Genomic DNA, 20,435 nt, shown 5'->3' with positions numbered 1-20,435 from the left:
AGGGATCGGATTTGAGGCTGGGTTTAAAACTCAGCTGCCTGAAGGTGGGGGAATCAGGCGGGGGCGGTAGTAATAGGGAATGGGGGCATATGTTTTCCTGGGCTGTTGGACTGGGTCCTTTTTAGTATTTTTAAAATGAAGAACCTCTCTAGTTTAACTCGTTAGTGACAAAGGACACACATTTCGAGTGGGACTGGAGCGATCAGCGCTCACTTGGGGAACACTCCGGCGGAACTTTGACTCCCACCGAGACCCTGGAGCCGACAAGCCACCTCCGCGTTGTCACGTGCCCATCACTCTCCCCGGGGCGCACCCCGGCCCCACCCACCCTGCCCAGCCCGGACAGCGCCCACCGCACGCCTCCGCCTCTGCGCGACTCTGGGAGCGCGCGCCCCGGATTACACACCTGCAAAATCCACCGGGTCCCAAACCACCCGCCCCCAGCAGAACTCAGAAAACCCCGCGTGTGCATCCGTGGTTTTAAAAGTTAAACAATTGGTAATGCGGAGGGCCGCATCCACTCTTAGTGTAGTTTGAGGACTGTTTTAGTAGATAAAAATCACCCAAGACTTTCATGTCCATTTCACTAGGGGCTCCCTAAGAAGTAAAGGGAGAAGATAAGTGCTGAATTTATAAGGATTGATGATTGGGGGATTTTAGGGGAGTTTTAGTTTTACTTCCGTTTATACACTTGTACCATTGGGGATTTTTTTTTTCATTCTCTGTACACACTAATTTATTTTTCCTTTAATCTTAGAGGAGTTTGAGACTTCTGCTGACTGGGTTTGTGGGCGTCCCATGTGCCCCAGCAGTTCGAACTTAGCTCAGAAAGCATTTTTCTTACTAAAAAAGCATTTTGTTACTGAAATGAGTCATAATTTTATTAAATGGTGAAGTGTGCTAGGTTTCAAGACTTTGGTGTTTATACTTTGTTTCTTAAAAATTGAAATATAGTCTAAATACTTATCACAAATGTTAGTTGCTAGTAAGGTTTTAACATTCCTTTCTTCATGAGAAAAAACAACACTGAAACAAAATTATTGTGAGATGTTTCAGTTCACAATTCTAACAGACAAATCACTTGTAAGTTTATATATTTTCAAAGGCAGTATTTATTTCTAGGTTCTGTAATAAAGTTTCTCCACATCAAAAATAAACGCATTTAAAAAATATCTAGAAACCATCCCCCTAAAGAATTGCATTCTGTCTTTGGGATTGCTTTATGACTCTAACTGACATGATTCCCAAACACTGAGCTCTTTGCCACAATGAAAATATCCGAACCCCTCCCCAAGTGAGTTCATAGCCTCTTTCCCAAGATCCTTAGGAGTTAAAACTGCTCTATGATTCGTAAACTCCTTTTAAGTAGAAAGATACCAAATTCCTGTATTCCCTTCGTGCATCATTTTCTTATGTTTTGTTTTGAGAATTTATAATATTTTCATTCCCCAGACATTTTGGGATAAGGTTCACATTTTTCCTCATATGGGTGACTAAAATATATGTGGGGATAAGCTTGGTCCAATAAAGAGCATACATGTAATAATTCTTGCTAGGCTAATTTGGGATACATTGCCACCTCATCATTATGTGGAAAGATAGACTATAACGGGATTACCATAAATCCTTATGTGTATAAAATATATCTTTTCAAAAACATTGCAGAATGTGTACTGTAACTACCTACACTTCTTTTATCCACATATATTACAAACACATCTTTAGATGACTTTATATATTTTTCATTATGCTCAATTTAAAAAAAAGTGCTGCGTCAGTTACTTTAGCTGTGGCAGGGCTAAGACAGGGCTAACTTTAGACACAGGCTCGTATTTGCAAAGGGGCCAGATTATAAATGTTTCAGACTTTGTTGGCTGTGTTGCCTACTCTTCCTCCAGTGTCTGTCCTTCCTTCCTTCCTTCCTTCCTTCCTTCCTTCTTTCCTTCCTTCCTTCCTTCCTTCCTTCTTTCCTTCCTCCCTTCCTTCCTTCTTTTTAACCAACCCTTTAAAAATGTAAGAACAATTTTTAGTTCAAAGGCCATATCAAGCCTGCAGGCCATAGTTGTTCAACACCGAAACAGTGGTCCTCAGTCTCCACAGTCCCAGGGAGTCCTCTAGAGACAGAGACTCAGTAGGTTTGAGGCAGGGTCAGGAATCTGCATTTCAGACAAGTACCTAAATGGCTGTGGTTTCCAGACCACTGGTTGACAGTCTTGATATTAGAGCGACGGCAGGATGGTTTGATACATTTTTACCTCTGCCACTCATCTCTTTCCGCCTTCTCCTACTTCATTCTCTTTCACCTCTCCTGGGCTAAGGATTCAGGCTCTCAAAAATCCAAATTAACTCAAATCCATAGGAAAGTAGGTACCAAGTGACCACAGGGCTATGGCGGCCTATTCCTCTGTCCTTTACTACTAAACTTCAGCCTCACATATGAAATTTGGAAGTAAAGGAATCACTTGCTAATTATCATTATGATTCTCCTTGGGAGAGCAAGCACTTAAAGCTTTTTATTGTACTCTAAACATTGGGGAAGAGTTGATGGAAGAAAGATGTATAGAAGATACATATTCCAGGTTTTTGCTTCTGGCTGCTGAGAAATCCTGTGCATGTGGTAGATCTTTAATGCCTGTGATCAGTGACCAAAAGTAAATGAGTTTTATCAGTGACGGTGACAGACCAGGCTTTAGGGACTCTGGGTCTCTAACTGCCCACCTTTCCCCACCCCCTCAACGCAATTTGGTTCAGAGCATTACGAAGGAAGTAATTACAGTAAACACCACATATTGAAAATACAGGCAATTCTTGATCATTTCAGTTAATGAAAGATGGACAGCTGGAGCACGTGTAATTGAAATCCATAGGTTTGAGATAAACCTCATGTTGACTCGCAGTAAACCTTTTAGTAATAAGCAGGAGGGAAGTGCAGTGTCTCCTAGAGCCTCCATGTGAGATGGTGACCCAATAAATAGTTCCTGGGTTTGGCATTTCCTCTGTGTTTTCACCCTCCTGATTCTCATAAATGTATATATTCCTAGGACAACAACCTGCATGTTTTCATTGCCATATGCATGGAGTCTTGAATATAAGGTATGCGGTTTTTTTCATGATGGGGGAAGGACATTCCAGTGGAAGGGAAAAAGTGTGAGCATAAACACCCAATCAGGAACCACAAGGAATATTCCAGGCACTGGGAACAAGGAGCTGTCTAGATTGCTCAGAGCAAGGAGAGCTTTGAAGGCCAGATTAGAAAGAGAGAGAGAGAGAGAAAGAGAGAGAGAGAGAGAGAGAGAGAGAGAGAGAGAGAGAGAGTGTGTGTGTGTGTGTGTGTGAGGGAGAGAGAGAGAGAGGGAGGGAGGGAGGGAGGGAGGGAGGGAGGTAGAGAGAGTTTGCGTGTGGGTGTATGGAAGAGCTGCATTTGAAGAGTAATCTAACAGTATCCTCGGGTAGATCAGAGTGAGAAGAAGGTGAAGGGGAAGAGGTCAGTTCATTGGTCTGGACTAGGACGGTAACCCTCATTGGAATAAAACGGAGGGGGCAGATGTGAAAGACATTACACAGGCAGAACCTTCAAGACTTAGCAACTGATGGCTTTTGGAGGCACCATTAATAGAAATAGGGAAGTCAAGAGGGGAGGAGAAGTGTGCACTAAGGACATTCAAAGAGGAAAGTGAATTTAGATTTTGGTATGTTAAGTTTGTGGTTTCTTATGGAAGAGATCCGGGTAGAGTTGTTGTTCGGCAGGTGGTATAGACTGTGGGATCAGAGCCTGCTGAAGGGCTTGAACTAGGGCACCCATTTGCCAGAGTGAAGTTCTGTGAGCCAGTTGTTAGACACAGATGTTAGAAAAAAAGAAATTATATAAACCTACGACTAAATATATTTTAAAAGGTAAGAAGTCTTTAAAACTCATCATTTCCTAATTATTTTGCTACACTTTTCTGTAACATATGTTCTTGAGGTTATTTGTCTCTATCACATCTGCATGGTAGAAATACTATGTAAGGTGTGCTACTGTGCACATCTTTCCATTTCTGTGTTCAGTGAAGTCATGTGGACAGCTCGCAATGGGCGAAGGTTGGAGTATTTACAGCACAAATAGTAGCAAATGCTGCAAATACGGCCTTCCCCCAGAAAACTAGTCAAATGCTATATTTAAGAGTCATCTGCAGGAAGGCGACAATTGTGCCACACCATGGATTTGCTAATATGTATTTGCATAGAGATAGAACCAAGGGACAGTCTTTGGAGAGCACTTAGGAGGTTCAAAGACCTTGAGACTGGCTGTAGGGCTAGGTGAAGAGACTTGCTGCAGAGCAAAGACAATTTTCTAAATACATATAAGTAAACGTTGTTCCCTTTTCTTCTTTTAATGGAATTTTGTATTTTGTAAACCGATTTTGAAAGGTTTTTATTTACTTTTAGAAAAAATATTGTGGGGTAGTGGTCTTCAAATACTTTTGGCTGTGAAGAAACCCATTTTTTATCCTATCTCAACACACACACACACACACACACAATCAATCAATCAACAAAATAGCAAACTTCCATGAATAGAAACAACAATGACAGTAACATTTAAGGGTTTATATAAGCAACAAAATGATAAGGTTTCCAAGCCTAACAATGGTTTCATAATTCCTTTTATTGATACATACAGGGAGTATTTACTCCATGTTGGGCACTGGGTTAGGCATGGAGTACCTGCGCCCTTTGTCAGATGGTCCGTGCCATTCAGGGCTGCTTTTCCATTCCCACTGGAACCACCTGCTTCTAGATTATCACTACTTCACCAAGAACCACCATCGCAGCCTCTGACTAGTTTTCCACTCCATGGTCTCTTTCTCTCCCACCCATTCTCACCTCACTCTAACCACTTTTTACAGTTTAGTCATCTGTTTAAAAACCCATAATTGGCCTCTAAATGTTGAAAAGATAATATCTGAACTCCTTAATTTGGCCTCCCCTGTCCTGAGCTCACTTTGGCCTCTGTGCCCACACAACCTTACCCCCAGGGGTAATGGTATTTAATAATTGGTGGCTCATGTACCAACCAATCAGAATGGACCTGGCTACAGACAACCTGTATAGCTCGACTGGGGAGCACTGGCTGAGCGTCATTGTGCTTCACAGCACAACCTATGTTCCAACTTTATCTCCTACCACGCTCTGTCCACGCCGTTTCCTCCCTCTAAAAAACCATTGGCAATCTCAGGGCCTATGCTCACACCATGCCTCCTGCCTGCAATGCCTTCCTTCCTCCTCTCTGCTTACATAAGTGACCCCCGCCATCCTACATGCCTCAGTGAAGCCCAGCCTTCCTCCCGAAGGTATCTTAGACTTTCTTAATCCACAATCATTGCTCCCTCCTGTGAGTTGTGATAATGCCTACTTTCCTAGCATTTCCTGAGCATATGACCTGTATTACCTTCTTTGCTATTTATTTACTTACCTATTTTGTCCATCTCTCTATACATCTATCACATTATCTTTTATAATATGCCTTGTCTTGAGTATTAACTATAAACTGGAGGGGAGGAACAGCATCTTCTACCTTTCTACACACTAAGTTTGGATCAGGGTCTTAAGCACAAGTATGCACGTCAACGTCTGTAGTGCTGATGACGGTGATGATGGATGAGTCGGAGCTGCTCTGTGTGTGCGTTTTAAATATACTTAATAATGCCTCACATTTGGGTTTTAGAGTTTACAATGAGCTTTGTCATATATTACCTCATTTAGTCCTCACAATAGTTCTTGTCTTTCTGCCTATGGTCCCCCTCCTCATATTATTTTCCCCATTTTGGGGTGGGGGTGACTAAGATTGAGAGAGGTGAAGTGATTTGCCCAAGGTCACACACATAATAAATTGAAGAGCTGGGATTGTTTAAATCCAGGTTTTTTATTCCAATTCCTGAGCTCTTTCCACTACTCTCTGGTAGCCTCCAGCTTTTAATTCCTACATTTTCTTGAAATTCTGCTCAAATTGTAAATACCTCACATGTTCAATCCAGTCCTCAAGTAAAAGATGATAACCTTACAAATTGTATCTCAACCATTGCTTGACTTACTAGTAGTGACTTCTTTCTGATATTTGCATAGATTGCCGTCATTTTGGCAACTTGGCTCTGGAACTGTTTTCTTTCAAAGCATGTTTTTTCACATATTGTTTGTCTGAATCTCATTTCTTCCCGACCTACTCTATCATTACATATTTATCTCCACTTACTTGTGTTAATATATCTTTATAGAATATTGAATTCTATTTCTTTACCTCAGGGAGCCATGCATTTTGAAACTAGTCATAAAATCAATGAGTGCTTAATTCAAGCAAATATGAAAAACTTTCTTAGTCTTTGTGAAGTTCATTTGGTGAGAATCGGCATCTTTTCGATTCACCAGCATGCCTTTCCCCTTCCTCCCTCCCTCCCTCCCTCCCTCCTTTTCTTTCTCTTTTTCTTCCTTTCTTTCCTTCCTTCCTAACTTAGAAAAAAATCTCACTGCAATATACTTAAAGGTACCTTTCAACATGTGAATATCAGAATTTTCATGACAATAGTATTGATTCAAATCCCAAGGGCATTTTATAGTAAATAGGTTTCTGTGTAAATGTAATGTGGGAACAGATTTTATTCATGCAAAACCTGATGCAGCTCCCGTGGAGTGATACATAAAGCCACGTTACAGCTTTATTGGTTCCTTTTGAAGACTGTCAACAGGTTTTGCATAGAATGACTCATTCAAAAGAACATGCCAAGCAAAGTTTTGAAATTGGAATAGGCTGAGTTCGTGTTCTCTCTCAGTGAATGGCATCGCACCCCTTCAGTTAGTCAGGCCAGAACCTTGGGAGTCACTCTACACTCTCTCTTGCCCCGACATTCAGTTAAGCACAGATTCCTGCTAAGTTCACTTTTTAAAAATTTATCCCATGGTGTCCCTCCTTTTTATCCCCTTTATCACTGCCTCAGTTTAGATGTTTAGCCACTCCCTAGTGCTGGGCTGCCTCCTTAAAGCCATCCCCACCATAGATGTCAGACAGAAAAAATTGTAAACGTAGACTTGGCCATAACACTGCTTTGTTTAAAATCTTGCTTATAGCAGTGGCTCTGGACCAGAATATCTGGGTCATCAGGCTACACGTGACTCCCTTACCACCTTGATCAGTGAGCCCTTCCCCCCAAAAAACAACTGACCTACAGGTTAAAGATCACAATTACTAGCATTGCATCTAAGACTCTTCCTGGCCTCATGTCATACTTATGAGCTGGTGAGAGTCCACTGCTTACATGTCACTACATATGCCATGAGGTTCCCTGCTCCTTCTGATCCTCTGCTTGCTGCTCTCCTCCCATCCTGCTTTGGTGACGAATTCCTGCTTGTCGTTCCAGCCTCAGTGTGAAAGCCTGCTGCTGGGTAGTCTTCCATGGCACACTGTGAATGCTTCGGTGCCTCTAGTAGAATACTTACATTATATCCAACCTTTGTTTCATGTCCCTCTCACCCTTCGGAACAGTAGGTCTCATGTTTTAGTGGCATAAGGATTGCCATTCAAATTCAACACACAGATTACTGAACAACCATGTACAGAGAGTCTAATTCAACAGGCCTCACTGGGATTCAGGAATCAACATTTTATCACCCAAAATCAGGTCATGCCGTTGCAATGGTTTATGACAAGCTCCCCAGAGGCCAGTATTTTGGCTTCTATTAACCTTCATGTAACAAGTTATTTTTCACTTTGTAGATACCCCATAAATGTTTGAGGGCAACTGGATTAGATTGAACATAGCTTTTAAATTAAACATTATGTCAACCTTAGGATTTTTTAGAACTTTGGCCTATCCCTCCACTTTTACCTCACCCAAAATCCCCACCCATCCTTGCCTTCTGTCGAGCTGTCTCAGAAAAAGGAACATCCCTGAAAGAGCTTAAATATGAAGAATCTGAGACTTGCATTAGTCAAAAATTAAAATTTATCAGTAAAATGAGAAGCGATATTACCTGTGATTTTCTCTGCACAGATGATTGGATTTCCTGTTGAGTGGCGCTGCCAAATGAAATTTAAAGCCGGCTGCAAGTTTACTTTAGATTGCTTTTGTAGTCCTGTTTTTAAAAGTAAAGAGAAACTGACAACCTTAACTGTAATAATTTTGCAGTTTCATTTTATTTCACCTGCTATATCCAAAATATTATCATTTCAATGCAAATCGACATTAAAAATTATGAAGAACATATTTGACATTCTTTTTTCAGGTAATAAGTCTTTGGAATCCAGTGTATATATTATACTTACAGAACATATCAACTCAAATGTTAAATTTTCATCAGGAATACTTGATCTGTTATGAGAACTTATAAAATGTACAATTGAAAAAGTAAATTTACATACTCTCTTTGTTTCAAAACTTATTGAACAGTTTTCCGGTAACTGAAGCGAGTGTCAGGTTTTAAATGTATTATTCAATTAATTAAAAATAAATAAAATGTAAAATTCAGGTCCTCAGTCACAGAAGCCTCAGTCCTATTGCTCAGCGGCCATATGTACCTAACGGCTACTCTATTAGACGGCGTGGCTGTAGAACACCGGGTTGTTCGAGATCAGATGCTCATTAATCAGCTGTCATCAAGCTATTGATACCTTCATCATCTTCTTAAGAATAAGATTTACAGAATTCTTGAATGCTAGAATTAAGGAAATTTTTCCCAGTAGGTTTCATTTAGATGATCCAACATTAGAATTCTCCTTGAAGAGTCCGCATGGTGCCTCACATGAAGGAAAAGGCTGACCAGGTAGTGAGAGGTGGCAGGGTGCCGTGAGATAAGAAAGGTGCCCTGAGGGCAGAAAGGTGCCTGTGATTGGAGTCAGAGTCACAAGTGGCCCCTGCTCTCCCCAACCAATTGTATTACATTAAGCAAAATGCATAATATGTACGCCTGTAACTTCATCTACGTGACAGAGGTGGTTCGTATTCTATGCACGATCCTATAGAACCAAAGTGAGGACTGAGGGGCAATATGGGTCAACGTGTGTTATGAACTGTGGGTAACCTGCCACGAGAACACAAATATAGTTTACAACTAACAAATTGAAACATTAGACTAATAGCTACCATTTATTAAGCAGTTTCTATATAGCAGGCACTTTGCAGGTCAACTCTAATTCTTATTCTTGCCATGTGAGTGATGTGATCTCCATTTGACTGGGAAGGAAACGGTTGAAAGTTTAAGTGCATGTGCAAAGTGACATGACCTTTCAAGTTCAGAGACAGAATTTGAACCTAAGCCTTTCTGAGCCCAGAGCCTGTGGGCTTTCCTAGAAATTTTACTACCCCCTCCCCTCAAAAAAGAGGTAAGGTTCTTAAATTTCTTTGTAATAATGGAATAAAATAATCCAATTATGATTTTTGGAAATAATGAACAAACTGAGAATGTAACTCATTCTTAGAGAGGTGATGGAATCTCTATGTGGGTATAAACAAATAGATTGTAACAAATAGAATGAAACATAATTCCACAGGGATTTTGAGTGTGATTTACTCCAGATAACTTCCGAAAGAAGGAGTATGTCACCTTCTGAGGTCAGCAGTTATTGTCATTCCTGGCTGTGTGTTATGCCTGCAACCACAGGAATTAGTTGGCAGTAATTATACATACAGTCATTAATGAAGACAAATGGACTTTAGTAGTACTGTTTCATGTAAATCAAAAAGCTTTTCTTTTATGTACCATGTAACTTGATGTTGGGAAAAGAAAGGGAATCGACAGGAAATACTCAAATCATTAGAGGTGAGCTATGCTGAAGTCCAAACATGAAGCAGGCGAGGATTCAATTGTATTTATGCATCTAGATACCCGCTCGATCCCCCTTTTGTACCAGAAGGGGTGTAAGGCAGCTGTAGCGCTGTGGTTTACAAGTTTTATGTTGCTTGGGTATAGTTGGAAAGAATTATGTTTGACTTTCTTTTTTTCCAGGACTTAGACAATAATTTTCAAGATTCAAAGTTATTATGGTATTGCGTTGGCCAAATTCACGTAAGTAGAACATCTTATTAGTTCTTTGGAGGCGAGCAAACACTCACTCAGGGTTTAATCCGCAAAGGCCTTGACAGAAGGCCTTAGCAAACCGGGACATCCCATCAGCCTCCTCCTGGGAAGAGAGACTCTGCTGCCCCCTGCCCCCCCCACTGGCCTCCTCTCCTGGCTTCTGGGCAGGCCCGGCCCCTCCTCCCCGCATGGTCCCCAGGCAGCTGAGGGGCAGCACAGCTGCAGGCCTTGAGCACCTTTCTCAGGGTTAGCAGGAGCACAGGGTCCGCAGTGGAGAAATGCAGCTGAAGGTCAGCGCAGCTGCCAGCTGGTCCTGCAGCACTGGCTACAGTGGCGAATGCGACGATTCCCTGTCTGAAGGAGCTCAGTGAAGGGAGACCAGAGTGTAGCAATTACCATGCAAGGTGTACAAAGTTCCGTGGGAGAGGACTTAGGTTATCATAAGTATAAAACAACCAGAGAAGGTGTTGGTGAGGATTTTCCTGTATAATCCAGGCTAATGCGTTTTCAGTCGCTGGCCTGTCCAAGGATACTTTCCCTGTCCACCTGACAGTAACCCTAGGGTGTTATCAGACTCCTGTTCAAATGATTGCTTTGAAGTAAATGACCATGTTGATCCATTGATACCTATTACATCTCAGAGTGCATTCATTTTTGAGTTGAGGTTTGATTGAGAATCAGCCCAGATCAGACAGACACTGGAGTGAAAAACCTCAGTTGGTAGGAGACCGATCTTAATGAGGATATCCCACTTGGTGGACTTGGGAAGTAACCTGGAATTAACCTGGCCTTTCCTGTTTTGCCCAGGCCTTAATTATGTCTATAATAAATACAGTACCCATAATATATACATTATATTCAACATGCTATAAAATGTTTTTTTTTTTGAAGAAAATGTTTTCTTCAAAAACATTCTTTTTGGATATCACTGAAGTCTATAAAGTTACATCTTAGATTCTTGTTTTCTTTAATGTGAACAAACAGTCATGCCATTGCCACTTGAACAACTGTGTGAGAGCACCTATGTACTTAAGTGAGGTGAGTTAATTCACTGATGGCTTCAGCAACTCCATTTGTAGTCCAATATCCTGATATGAACTCTGTGGCCAGGTGTGTGACCCTAAACTCTTACTGACTTTGGCTGCCCAAGAGATTAGCTCCTGCAATTACTTACCCGGAAGAATGAAACTTCAGGCCAATATGAAAAATGCTTTTGCTTCTCAATAGAGATCTGAGAGAACCTTGATTTTGAAGGTAGCATCGCACAGCTTAACTGAGGGCTTGAGATCATGGTCTGCCTGTCACCGAGTCAAAGAGAAGCTGCAGATATTTCCAGGAGACTCAGCTCCCTTCTCTGCAACTGGTGTGGTATCTCTGCTGCTGAGCTGCTCTCTTTAGCAAGTTATAACTTTATGATGAAAACTATAAGTACTCTCTAGTTTTGTTTCCTCTTCACAGCTCCTCCACCGCCAGGCATCACTGGGGTTTATTTGGAAAGGAACTTACCTTCAGAGCCATGCTACACCTTGAGACCAGATTGCTCTGCAGGAAGGTGAATCCTGAGGTAAAGACAGAGGCTGACTGTCTGGAGCCTGCCCAGAGCTCTGCTGAGGCTGCTTCAACTTTGGGGGGCCGGATATGGCAACCCTGTAGGATCGGTAGACAATGTTGCCTTGGAAATATGTTGGGAAATAGTCTATATATGTAAAATATTCTGAGTCTATAGGAAAATTCATGAAAGGAAGAAAGGATGGGGGAGCGGGACTAGCAGTCGTTGTAGTATTTGTGTACTAGAAGTTGGTCTAATTTCTAAACTAGTGTTTACATTATCATGTTGCCAGTATTCTGTATTACACATTACTATCAGCCATGGTTTTCTTTCATTACAGGTGTTTTGTTGATTTCTCACTTTGCTCCAGAGCTAACAGAGAACACTCGCAATCCAATAAATAATACAAATCCAAAGTGTATTTCTGGAATTCTCAACCTGGGTCTGGGAGTAGACTTCAGGAGACACTTCAAATTGCATGTAAATTGTAATGAATACATTGAATTTTATTTTTTCGAGGGGGGAATTTTCACAGTAGTCGTTAAAGTCATGAAGTCATCGGTGCCCTCCAAAAGTGAGGTATATTATTATGGGACCTACTGTAGAACGAGTTTAATTCTGCCTCGGAGAATGAAGTTGATAGAAGGCAGAAATCCTAATTTAAATATAGTTTTAAAATAACTTTTTAGTCATAAATGTGAATTTGATGAAACCACAGTCGCGTATGTTACTCACTACATGCAAAGATTGGAGACAAATGCAAGTATTATGTTTTATAATTATTAAAATAAAATCATGTGCTTCCTTCCAAAACTCAGAAATGTTCACTTCAAAGAATTAAAACTTTAATTTTTTAATTAAAAATTTTTTATTAAACTTATTTGGGTGACAGTGGTTAATAAAATTATATAGGTTCCAAGTGTACAATTCTATAATGTATCATCTGTCTATTGCAGTATGTGTTCATTACTCAAAGTCAAATAAGAATTAAAACTTGTAAAATCTAGATATTGATTTCCTAAAACAGATGAAAACTTATGTAAGATTTTGGTATAAGAACAAAGTTAACATTTTCCTTTCCCCATAAAAAAACATTAAGCTAAAGTGAATCAGAATTATGGTCATAAGCTTTTATTTTTTGCACTTGAAGAACTGAAAGCTTTCTCTGTTTGTTATATTCTGAGGGAGGGGGTTTCCTGTGTATCTTTCTGAAGCTCTGGGGATCCCCTCATCTTTTCAGTCCTAGCTACCTTCAAGCATCCTTTGAATCAACAAGGGCTGCTGGCCACCATTTGCCAATCCCCTGGCAGAGCTATCAGGGACAGTTCTTGACTGAATCAGTGTACTGTTTCCTGGTATTGATATAAAGCTTGAAGTACCTCCAAGTGTTCACTACTGGGGCCTGCCTCAGGGGGAGGCAGAGGATGTCTGGTTTGAAGGGACAAAAGGCTGGATTCTCAGGCTCACAAATCATGCCCACAATGTCTGAAATTCTGTCTCTAGAAATGTATTTCTTTGAGATTTTCACTACTCTGATGTGTGTGTCCTTTAAAAGGCAGTCTTACCTGGCAGTCCAACTATTATTAATCTAATACCTTGACTAGCTGTGTACTCATAAATGCTGAGAAAAGAGGATGGTTTGTAGGTACAGAAGAACCCAGGAGGTAACAGCTCGGGGCTGGTCCAGCTTGGGAGGCAGGCAAGTCCTCCTGGAGGGCCGTTGGCTCTGTCCACCGCCCCTGCAATTCCAGGAATGACCACTAGGGAACTGGGCTCACTTGTCAATCTGCCTTCCACTCAAATTGTTAATAAAGGAAGTCTTAAACCTGTATTAGCTTTTTAAACCATATGTGTATGAAAGATACATTTTCTTTTTATGCCTGAGATCTGGCACTTTAAAAACCAGAAGTGGTGCTCTCACTGCATTATTAGTGCAGAGCCCTTTATTGTAGTTCAATAAAGAATTCTGTGTCTCCATTACACAGACTGACACCTCCAGACACAGTTACAGCAATCCCCAGCTGATATAGCTTAATTAATGATATAAGGACATAATTACATGTTTTAGTGATCTTTCACATATTTACAGGAACTGCTGAAACTAGCTTAATTAGAGTAATTATGTAAATAGCTGATAATGCACAACAAATTACAGGAAAAAAAATCTCCTAGAGTCTAGTGTGCTCAGTTTCTAAGCAAGCTTATAAAAGGAAAACATTTACCTCTAAGGATTTAAGCTAAAGCTATGTGGCTTCTAAATTTTGTTCTTTTTAAACCAGGCAGAACATAACTGTTGGGGGGTTAACAGTTAACTTTTCTTGCTTTGGTAGTTCTGTTGCAGACCTCATGTCCGTTGTTGTTTTATGAAATTGCTCATTTTGTTTTGCCACTGGCTCGAGTTTCATGATGAGTTTTCTGTCATGTTGGGGAGTTACACTGCACTCACTGCGAATTGGAGATGGTGCTCAGGGAAAAGGCTGACAAACCTCACGCCTCGTTTTCATTTCCTTTCCTGTCCTGTCTTTAACTGATAGCTTCTGTTTTCATTACATTCATGCACAAAGATGTTCCTTTGGGGCAGGCTCTAAGTGCTTTTTCTCTATTTAAACACACATGTGTAGAGCCCATAATTGATATTCTGCTGTGGAGATCCGGCTCTCATTTGCACACCTCTCAATTCTTTAGCAGGTTGCCTTTGCTATGGAAGTGATGAGACTTAGGCCATAGGAAGAAACAAGAGGCTCCTTTTAAAGTGAAATAATGCCCCTCCTTAATCAGCTGGTATGTTTCCCTGGGGTGATTGACATCAGGCACACCCTCTCCCTTCCTTTACTTTTGCAGACGGCTGGATCCCTGTCATTGCGCTTCCTGTGTAAGAAGACCAAAGGCAATGCAGCCGAGCCAAGAGAAATAGCAATCTTAAGTAGAGTATGGGATCAAATTTTAATTATAATTTGCTCAAATTAATGACTCTTGCAGACTTTGCACATTCATTCTCTGCCAAGCTTTTCAGTTTTTCACCTGCCTCGCCTTATTTCCCACTATCCCACAACACCAAGCCTCACCTGCACTCTCTTGCTGGTCCTGTAAACCCATTCTAGAATATACGTGTTCATCTCACACGTTCTAGACCGTATGTGTTCTTTTGACAGTCCCCTGTTCTCCTGGATTTTACCCATTTTTGAGGCCCTTCCTAGTTCGACTCCTGCATGAAGTCTTTCATTACTAATCTCAGTGAACACTGTGCGAATCAGTTAATTCTGTACAGTCAGGCATGGTGCACCCACCTCTTTCCTCCAGCAGGATGGAAGGCTCTGGAGGAAGGAAGACTGTGTCTGGTATTTCTTTATTCCTCACCAGTGTCTATCCTGGTGTCGGTTGCATGGCAGACATTCCCTTCATGAATTCAAATGTATTTAATGAAGACCTTTGCATGTGTCTGTGCAGGATGTGTGGGCACAAGTCTAGGAGGCACCATCCAACATCAACTTCGCAATGCTTTTTACTGTTATGCCACATCAGCCCCTTTCTTCTCAGTGCCGCTTGCTGCAGTCACAGATGTCTTTAGCTGTGCCCTGACCAATTAGTCTCCCTCTGCTGAAATCTGGAATTAGTCAGCCACCTCCACAGGAAGATGCAGCAGCCTTCTTTAAGCCATTCACAGGCTAATAGGGAACATAGACATAGAAACACATCATTGCTAAATCTTCAATATCCTACGTAATGGTAAAAGTATGAAGGAATAACAGACATGGTAGAAGGGAGATAGTAATATTTAAGTTATTGAATTAACAAGACCAACTGGATATTTGGTTGAGAAAGGGGTTAATGAAGGAGTGTAGGGTCACTCCTAGGTTTCTGGCTCTGGAGACTTCATAAACGACAAATTACATCTTGTGGGAGATGTAATTCTGGATAAGGAAAAGAGGGTTTGGAAAGAAAATAGTAGTTTGGGACATGTGGCTTTTGAGATGCCTGTGAATGATGGGAGATGCCCAATGAAGTACTTCTTTCATTGGCTTGGTACTGAGCAGCGGAAAATAAAGGGCGTCGACACCATCAGCATGTGGGTGGTGGCTGTGTGCAGTGCTTGAGCCCCCCAGGAGAGTGTGTGCAGGATGAGAAGGGGAAGAGGCCAAGAACAGAGTCTGACAGGCATGCCCAGGAGCTCTAGGTATCATAGGCCATGTCATGATAACTGAGGATAGCTCATTCCAAGACCTTGCTTTAACGGATAAACATTTCTGTTCTAAATGTTTAAATATTATTTACTTGTGTATTAAGTCTTTTACCTGTTCAGTTGTTATCTGTTCAGTTGAAAAATTAAGTAAGAATTAAATAGTGAAGCAGGTGTTCCTTAAATGAATATGGAGAGTAGGCTGAGGTGTAAGAACTGACGGTAAGGTGAGATCATCACAGCCCAGTGACGGGCAAGAAAAAGGCAGAATTGCTCATCTTTCGGTCACAGCCCTCCCCCGTGGCCAGTTTCCTGTTACACTGGGCTGTGATTGACACCCTTGACCCTGAAGCCCCTTGCCACACACCATCATAACCCATCCTCTCACATTTCAACGTTCTTCTCCTCTGCTCTCCTCTACTCTGCCCGCTCAGTCTGTGTTAGGTGTTTGTCCCCTTGTTGCTTCAGGGTTTCTTACAAATGGCTTTAAATACCTGCTGCATACTTCCGTATACTTCTGATTCTGAAATTTCATCTCTAGTCTGGATCTGTCTCTTCAACTCCAGACTCATGTCGCTAAAAGCCTGGTCCTCATTTCCAGGCCCTTCCAAGTCTTTCCTTTGTCAGTAAATGGCAACTCCACTTTTAAAGTTATAAACCTTGGAGATTACAGTAGTCCCCCCCTTATCCATGGTTTCACTTTCCACAGTTTTAGTTACCTATGGTCAACCACCACCTGAAGTATTAATGGAAAATTCCAGATAATTTGAAAGAGAACACATTCATGTAATTGTTATTGTGGTACATTGTTATATTTGTTCTACCTTATTAGTTATTGTTGTAAATCTCTCACCATGCCTAGTTTATAAATGAAATTTTATTGTATGTATAGGGAAAAAACAGTATACAAGGCCTGTCCAGAAAGTATCCAGCCACATACTATGAAAAATAAAGGCACTTACTGAAGAACATATACAGGAAACATTGCGCATAGGACAATGACAATTCAGTCCCCTTCAAAGTAGGTACCTTGGTAATTCACACGGTTCTACCAGCATCATTAGAAACTGCAGCACGAGGTGCCTCCTGCTCTGGTAGCAGAAGCCGTGGAATGAATTGTGTGGCAACATGTTTCATGCCAAGATGCTGCGTCAAAGTCTCAGATGCAGTAGTTTTTGGAATCCCCAGATCAGCTGCCAGTTCTTGTGCTGTCGTCAGTTGCCAATCTTTGTTGATTGCAGCCCATACACGTTCAACATTCTCAGGTGTTCTGCTTGTTGCAGGCCTTCCAGGATGTGGATCACTTTGAACAGATTCTTGACCATCTTTGAAGCATTTGTGCCACGCTTTTTTGTGCTGCACTCATTGCATAGTCCCCGAAAGCCTTCTGAATCATCCAAATAGTTTCCGTGGAGGAATGTTCAAGTTTAACGCAAAATTTGATGCAAATTCGTTGCTCTACTCGCTCAGTCATTTTGAATGTGACAGCCTCACAGTACACATGCTCACTCAATGGTATAACCACCCCCACCGATTGGGGGGGTGACTTCACATGACCCCAGTGAAGTCATTATTGTTCGCACGTGTACATTCCAGTGCACTCTCCTTGGACATCAATGCCAGGTTACATAGATGTCACGCAAGCTGTTCTCATTATGTTAACAATGGTTGGACATTTTCTGGACAGACCTCGTCATATAGAATGTTCAGTACCTTTCATGATTTCAGATATCCACTGGGGTCTTCTGGAAAAGGGGGGACTACAGTATCCCTGATTTTTCCATAATCCATCAAGAAATCTTGCTGGCACTACCTTTAAAAAATATCTAGAATGCAGCCATATCTCACCACCTCCATTGCTACCATTCTGTTATTAGCCACCATCATCTCTCACCTATAATATTATGCTGTTCTCACTGGCTGCCTTCACTCCATTCTCAACACAGCGGCAGATCCTTTTAAAAAATAAATCAGCCCCTGTTACTCTTATGCTCAAAACCTGATGGTTTCCCACGTTAGAGTAAGACCCTAAGTCCCTATAATGACACATATATGTGATTCACCATCACCTTGTGTCCCTTCCAGAGCTCCCACCACCTCTGTACCTTTAATCCTATTGTTCTTGCTCAGGCCATTCCAATCTCTGCAGTCTCTTGGCTGATCCTGGGAAATGCTAGGCATGCTCCCATTTCAGGGCCTGCTTTTTTTTTTTTTACCTGGATGGTATTCCCTGTGTTTACATGACTTGCTCCCTCCCTCCCTTCAGGTCTTCATTCAACTCTCCCTTTTCAGTGAGGCCCTCTTGTAAACTCCAGTATCTCAGCTCTGCAGCCCCACATCTCCAACGCCCCTTCCTTGCTAGGTGTTTCTCTTTAGCTCATAACTACCTTCTCATGTCTAAGGAAGTGGCGAAGTCAAAAGGTCTCAGACTGCTACCATCTCTAATTTCCCTACATCTATGTTTGGATACTTGACATATACATGTAAAAATGGGGCCATTTGCAAATGGTTTGGACCACATGTTAACAGGCAACACAATGAGCCAAAATATAGACTGGAGCTACAAAAACAAAATGAAGCATTCTTTTAAAAGCATATGCTTAGGTAAGTAAGTTGAATTATGGTAAGCACTATTATATTGGGGAGGTCGTTTATTTCAGTGGAAAATGAGAGACAAGATCTCATGCTGACTAATTTATTGAAAAAATTTGTATTTTTCTTAAAAGTCAAAGGTCACTTTCTCCTATGGTAAGGAACAGAAATAAAACTATAACTAATGTCACTGTGTCTTAAATTTCCTGGTGAGATTTTAGTCAGTGTTCAAAAGGAAGCAATTTAACTCCCTAGGATCAAGAATATGGACTTGAGAAATTAGGCTTTTAAAAATATTTGCAGACCATAAAGCTTATACTTTGCTGTTCTTTCAGGTACAATAAGACATTTAATTTAACAAACTGGTGACAGGAAAGGATTGGACCATGATAATAGGTGTTTTAGAATGATAACATGGAGGCATACTTTCTTCCCAGAATAAGATATTTCAGTTCTTGCCCTTAACACGTCTATCTCTAATTTGCTTATAGAGCAAAGGTTTGGGGAACGTGGGATTGAGAATGAGTGTTCTGATGCCAGACACTTTCTAACGGCAAAAACTGAAGTCAGAGATACTGAACGCAGTGTTTAAAGAGACTGTTATTTCATCATGAGTTTTGTAACTTCATAGAAAATACTTGAGGAAATTAGTAGCTTATACTTAGATGTGTATGTTTTATTTCTTCAACAAGGATTTTGTAAGAGAAAGAACACTTAAAAAAATTAAGAGCACACCACTAACTTGCTGTCGTACCAGACAAATATGAGGTTCCTTGAAGTCGCTTAAAATAACACTCCCACAGAAACTTGTCACCTACAGACACTACACTACACTTCCTTTCTTTCATTTAAAAAATTGGCAACTGGTCTTTCTAGGTCAATTACTACATGCTTTTTTCTTTTTCCTTTTTAAGTAGCTAGTGGAAAAGAAGTAGGAGTAGGTTCATGGTAGGTAACAGAAAGGATACATTTAAATGCACGTAAGCACACATGTGCCAGAGCACTTCAGTTGGCAGCTAAAGGAAGTGCTCTGGAATTATACAGGAGAGCACGCGTATCTCTGAGAGTAATGAAGGAGACGCCGTTACACAGACCAGGCTTTTGTTGTTCGTTAGCACAGGGCACTAGTTTGGTTGTTATGATGAATGCAAATAATTTTTACTTTTCACACGCCTCACTCAGTCAATAACTGTTCAAGTGTTCTCCTATATTTTTATTGCTTACTGAAATTAATTTAAGATGGAAGGATAGGAAAGCTACAGACCATGTAGTAGTAATTGTTGCTTTGGAAAATGTAACTGACCTCTGGTCTACCCACTGTCAAATTTTTTTTTATCCTCACCCAAGGACAATTTTTCAGTGCTTTTAGAGAGAGGGGAAGGGAGACTGAGAGAGAGAGAGAGAGAGAGAGAGAGAGAGAGAGAGAAAGAGAGAGAAGCGTTAATGTGAGAGAGAAACATCAATTGGTTGCACCCTGACCAGAAATCAAACCCCGCCACCTTTTGGTCTACGGGATGATGCTCCAACCAACAGAGCCACACCAACAAGGGCCCACTGGTCAAAATTTTAAGATGTTAATGAATTCATTGTTTTCTCCCACTCCCCCTTCATTCCTTAGTGAAAGGTTCAGAAAAATAGATTACTTCTCTTGGTTTTTGTTTTTTCTTCCACAACGCACATCTGGAGCTCGAACTTCTTACGGCTATAATGAAAAGAATAGGTTTATAAACAGTTCCAGAAATTGTCCTTCCTTAATTGTAAAAACAATGTGATTACAGTTGAAGATGTTTTCAGCTAGACACTATAAATACAAATACTTTTGTGTCTATGTTTCCGTCACAGTTATCCTCAAGTGTACATCTTTGTTATTATTCACCTCTCTGTATTTTGTGAGGCATGTACAATGTGCCCTGCTTTCTGACTTTGTCCTTAAGCAAGGATTCTGCTTGTATTCTTAACTCTCTTGCTACCCTACTTTTTTGCCCCACTTTCGACCACTGCTAGTACAAATGATGCCTTGCCTCCGAAAAAAAGTCACTCCTTTAATGTCAGGGGAATTAGTTTACTCTT

This window comes from Desmodus rotundus, chromosome 11 (assembly GCF_022682495.2).
Source record: "Desmodus rotundus isolate HL8 chromosome 11, HLdesRot8A.1, whole genome shotgun sequence".
Taxonomy (NCBI): Eukaryota; Metazoa; Chordata; class Mammalia; order Chiroptera; family Phyllostomidae; genus Desmodus; species Desmodus rotundus.
This window is presented reverse-complemented; position numbering follows the sequence as displayed.